General features: G+C 41.7%; 1 pseudogene; it reads left to right on the top strand.

Annotated features, from left to right (window-relative positions):
• The first annotated feature begins 3,639 nt into the window (after positions 1-3,639).
• On the top strand, positions 3,640-5,460 carry LOC134107038 (gastrula zinc finger protein XlCGF57.1-like; annotated as a pseudogene).
• The last annotated feature ends 256 nt before the right edge of the window (positions 5,461-5,716 follow it).

Here is a 5,716-nt window from a genome sequence, read left to right as displayed (position 1 = left end):
GGGCGCTGACGGGCGTCTCGGCGCAGGCGCTGACGGGCGTCTCGGCGCAGGAACGGGCGCTGACGGGCGTCTCGGCGCAGAAACGGACGGAGACGAGACTCTGGGGCCCGGGACAGGAGCCGGGACCGGGGGGTTCGTGGTCTCCTCCTCTCCCGGGCTCCCTTTCCTCGGATTGAGGAGGTCTCGAAGCTCGAGGCACATCTTCCTGTAGGCTCTGGGCCCGAGAACAACGTCCGTCTTGCGCTGCCAGAATGGACTTCCCACGTCCAAATAGTCGGGGCCCTGACCGCTCCAAAACTCTGCTGAGTCCTCCTTAGGTCGCGTCATTCTGTCACGTACTCGCGGCTGGTGCAGAGTACAGGGAGGACTCAGGCGCAGAGTTTCTCGATCCACAGTGCTCTTTATTATCAAAACTCATAACGTGCTCCAACGACGAGGGACATATAGACAATGACGCGACAGGGGACAACAGGCACACAGGGCTTAAATACACAAGGGAGGTGCAGGTGATTGGACACAGGTGGAGACAATCACGCAATCACAAGACAAGGCAGGAAGTGAAGTTAACCCAGGACCACAAGAGACATGAAACTTCAAACTAAAACAGGAAGCGAAGCCAAACCGTGACACATACACCTATTAGTACACACGAACACACAGTCTTAAATAAATACAATTTAAGATAGTAAACTACCTATTATTTCCATCACTGAATATTTTCACAGATCTCAAATTTGGCTAATGTGTATAATTTAAGATGTTTTTTAAACGGTGCAATATGTTTACAATCTTTGATCTTATCTCATAAGTTGTTCTACAACTTCACCCCACAGACCGATATGCACCTGCTATTGAGTGTAGAGTGCACCTTTGGTTGCCTCAGTTTCAGTCTCCCTCTTGAATTATAGTCACCCAGTCTGTCGCTAAACCATCTTTGAATGATTCCTGAAAGGAGGCTGTTTCTTGCTTTATATACAATCTGTAACGTTTTAAAATCTTTTAAATCCATAAACTTTAATATTTTTAATTTCAGAAATTATGTGTTGTGTGTTCATAGTACCCCACATTATTAACTATCCTTATTGCTTTTTTAAAAATGGTGCATATTGCCTGTAAGGTGCTTTTGTAGGTATTACCCCACACTTCCACATCGTAACTCAAATAGGGGGAAAACAGTGTACAGTACAGTGTATGCAGTGATTTTATATTCAATATGTCTGACTTTGACTAGTATACATCTTCAGTTTTGTGCAATTCATTTCGGAATTGTTTAGAGTGTCAACCGTTCTTAATTTCCTTTCTATCATTTCATTCCTTGCAGCCAACCTAAGTGCACCGCTGTAGATTGCAAACACCGGCAGATGGTCACTAATATAATTTAATATTAATCCACTTTCTATAATAACTATTAGGTTATTAGTAAAAATATTATCTATAAGTGTTGCAGAGTGAGATGTAATTCGACTAGGTTTAGTAATAATAGGATAAAAGCTTCTGCTGTACATTGCATCAATGAATTTCTCTGTGTTAGTTTGTTAGGATTCAGAAAATCTATGTTGTAATTGCCACGGAGAAAAGTTACCTTTTGCTCGGTGTTTGTAGCCATAATCTCCATCACCTCCTTGAACTTCTCTATGCTATTGTTGGGAGCCCGGTATGCACAGCTGACAATGATGATCTTCCTTTTCCCCATATCAATTTCAATAGTAATACATTCACATATATCATCAATTGCAGCCGTCATACTTTCAACAATCTTTTACTTAAGTCTTCTATCAACATAAAGTGCAACTCCCCCTCCCCTTTTGTTGCCTCTGTTCACATAATTCAGATTATAACCATCCAACTCAAAATCCACCCCTTTCTCCAGACTAATCCAGGTCTCCCGGATGGTGATTATGCTGAACGGTGAGGTGAACTGGTCTAAGTAGTCTTTAATCTTGTAAAGATTAGCGTAAAGGCTTCTACTATTGAAGTGTATGATCTTTATATTGTGTTCTGACCCAAACTTTTTGTTGATCTGAACCTTCATATCAATGAATATATGTAACTATATCGTAACTATCATAAATATCCAAAATATATAAATATCATATAACAAATAGGACAAATATATTACAATATGAATATATTTATATAAATTCTATTAGAATATGTATATATACGTATTTATTGAGATGCAACTATGAACCTTGTTTGATGGGAAAACACCCGATCAATGTGTTGTTTTTTTTCGCCGCGCCCCCTAACCCTCTATTGACCTGCCACGGATCAGACTGTATTTGTGTTGAATATTTTCTGATTGGTTTTACTATCCGTTGAAACAGTGATGAAGCGGATTAAACTGCACTCTCCTGTGACATGCAAAACGCATGTTTAGAAAGGGCTTATGGCTAAACCGGCAACCAAAGTAAGAAGCGGAACCTTAACGTGACTGAAGTCTGCAGTCGGAACTTTATAGTGTGACACTGAGTGTGAGATGAGAGCCACAGTTGTGCACACATTATTGGGCCATACAATACAGAGCGTCTTGTCACCTTTTTACACACGACGTTAACCTGAAAGAACGCGCCGTTCACAGACACCAGAATGAACGAGTTCACAGTAACCTTCATCGGGCATTAATACAGTACGTTCAGTTCACGTTCACCCAAAATATGAACGAGTTCATGAACTATCGTTCAATGAACACGTTCAGGCACAACACTGCTGACACGCTAATCAATTAAGTAAAAAAAGTTAACATTTATTTAGATTCCTCACAGATATATCTGGAGACCCTAAGCACGCATCAAAAAGTATTCCCTCACAGAGTCTGTCAGACTGTGACCTCTCTTATATTTTACCCACTCTAAGAAATGGTAAAAACTGGCTTGTAAAGGCGGTTATAACACAAGATGTATTTTTGTACTTCTCTATTCTGCCTTATTAGTGGCGCTGCAGCTGTCGCTGTTAGTTTTTTGCCCCGCTGTCACTCCTGCCCTGACAGCGTTACGCATATTATACTTCCCCAGTCCACATGTTTACCAGATATGGTTATCTGAAGCCCAGCCGCAAGTGTTTACAGTATATGGTCATACGATGCACAGCATTATTTCCTACGTTGTTACAATTTTGCTATGGCTAAAAAAGAATATGAACGACTCCTTCAAAGAACCATACATCTCACAAGAGGAATGATATTCTCATGATTAACCATTATAACCCTTTTATTGCATCAACAAGAGTTCACACTTGCCTAACTTGCTGATGATAATCGAACTAAAAAAAGAACATTTGTGAAGCAAAAATAAAGAAGAAAGAGTCTTTCATTTTTGCAATTCAAGATCATCTGACGAAAATCCCAATCAATTGCACATAACTGGTACGTCTACAGTGACATCTAGTGGAAAACTAAGCGGAGGAGGAGATCACCGCGGTTCTCCCACCTCCACCAGGGGGTCGTCACTGGGGCTGCCGGACCGGAGCGACTCGGACAACCAGCGGCGGCTGCTGCCCCCCCTCAAACCCTCTCAACCCCTCTCACCCCCCAGAGTGCAGATACGGCGCAGCAAGCAGACTGACCTGCAACCATGATCGCAAGCGGAACCTTAATGTGACCGAGGTCTGCAGTCGGAACTTTGTAGTGTTACACTCGTCCGTTGCTCGGTCTTGTGTCAGAGCAGTTAATTATTTCCTCGGTAACCAAGCAACAATGTCTTCAGTGGAGAATTTGAGAGAGTTTGTCAACGAGCGACTATCTGCTGCTGCTGAGGAAATATTCGGAGTTTTTAAAAGAACCGTCGTCGAGTATCAGGAAGAGATCGACCGGCAGCGCAGACTGTTGGATGTTTTTTGGAAACCCGAAGTAAGGTTACACAGGATAGGTGAGTACAACTTTGTTAGAAACATCTGTTCTCGAACGAGTTTTTTTAACTTAGTTTACTAATCGAACAATAGAACACGTGATGCTTATGTTTTATACACACGTTGCGCTCAAACGTTGGTCTTGTATTTCTTTTGTCCCTCCAGAGCTCCCACAGTCACGTGTCTGTAAGGAGGAGGAGGAGGCTCCCTCTGACCAGGAGCTCTGTCTCCAGGAGAGGAAGCCCAGTGTGGACCAAGAGGACCCAGATCCTCCACAGATTAAAGAGGAACAGGAGGAACTCTGCAGCAGTCCAGAGGGAGAGCAGCTTGCACCGAAGCAGGAGGCCTTTACGTTGGCTCCTACTTGTGAGGAAAGAGGACACGGTGAAGATCAACTTTTGGACTTGTGTACTGATGAAACTGAGCGTGTGGTACAGGAAACATCTCATAGCAACATTTCAGTTGAAAGCACCACTGTAGTTGAACTAAACAATGACCACCAGCTTCTCCCTCACAACTCTCATAAATCAGCATTTCATGAGAAACCTTTTTCTTGCAAAACATGTGGAAAAGGATTCAAATATAGTAGCATCTTAAAAGCCCACATGAGAGTTCACACTGGGGAAAGGCCATATTCCTGCATCACCTGTGGGAAAACATTCACTAAGAATTCACATTTGAAGTCACATATAAGAGTTCATAGTGGGGAGAAGCCATTTTCCTGTATAACCTGCGGGAAAACATTCTCTCAGACATCAACTTTGAAGTCTCATACACGAATCCATACTGGGGAGAAGCCATATTCCTGCAGCATCTGTGGGAAAACATTCACTGATACATCAAATTTTAATCGTCATATAAGAATCCATGTTTAGGAGAAGCCGTTTTCTTGCTTCACCTGTGGGAAAACATTCTGTGACAAATCAAATTTGAAGTCTCATACAAGAATTCATAGTGGGGAGAAGCCATATTCCTGCATCACCTGCGGAAAGACATTCTCTCAGACATCACATTTGAAGTCTCATACAAGAATCCATACTGGAGAGAAGCCATATTCCTGCATCACCTGTGGGAAAACATTCACTAAGAATTCACATTTGAAACGTCATATAAAAATCCATACTGGGGAGAAGCCATATTCCTGTAAAATATGTGAAAGAAGTTTCAGACGTTCTAGTGACTTAATTGTCCACATGAGAAGAACCCACAAAGGTGAAATGTCATAGATGCAACTCCTGTGAGAAAATAGTCTGAGCAATTTTTTTAGAATAAAAACGAGTTGATGCTTTTTATAAGAAGAGAACACAAATGCTCCATTTGAGAGAAAAGTCTTTTCAGTAATCTCTTCTTCCGGCAGACAGACAGAGAGAGGCGACCTTGGTGCATGGAGTAGAGATGCTGCGCTGGGAACCGCAAGGTTGTTAGTTCGAACCCTCCCAACTCCATTTCCTGTCAAAGTGTCCCTGAGGAGGACACCCAACTGCTCATTGAGCACCCTTACTGCAGCATACTACTCCCACTGTGTGAGATGGGTTAAATATGCAATAAAAATTGCTTTAGATAAAACCTTCAGGTAAATGACATGTAATATAATTTAATGTCATTAAAGTTAAAGATTGACTGTCATCCCCTGAATCTCTGTTGCATTGAGTGAACATATCTTGCGTATGTTTAATGTTTAACGGGTTTGATATAAATATATATTAATATCATATTTTTTGCTTAAACTGAAAAGCGAGTGTGAGGATCAAGTGATGTTTACTAATGATTTCATCCTGCCTAATTATTATTTGTATAAAGCAGAATTAGAAAAAGTCAAAATACAAAGATCAATCGTCTCTCGGTTACCGAAGGGCAGGACCATTCATCT

This window comes from Pungitius pungitius, chromosome 17, assembly GCF_949316345.1.
Source record: "Pungitius pungitius chromosome 17, fPunPun2.1, whole genome shotgun sequence".
In the NCBI taxonomy this organism is placed as follows: domain Eukaryota; kingdom Metazoa; phylum Chordata; class Actinopteri; order Perciformes; family Gasterosteidae; genus Pungitius; species Pungitius pungitius.
This window is presented reverse-complemented; position numbering and strand designations above follow the sequence as displayed.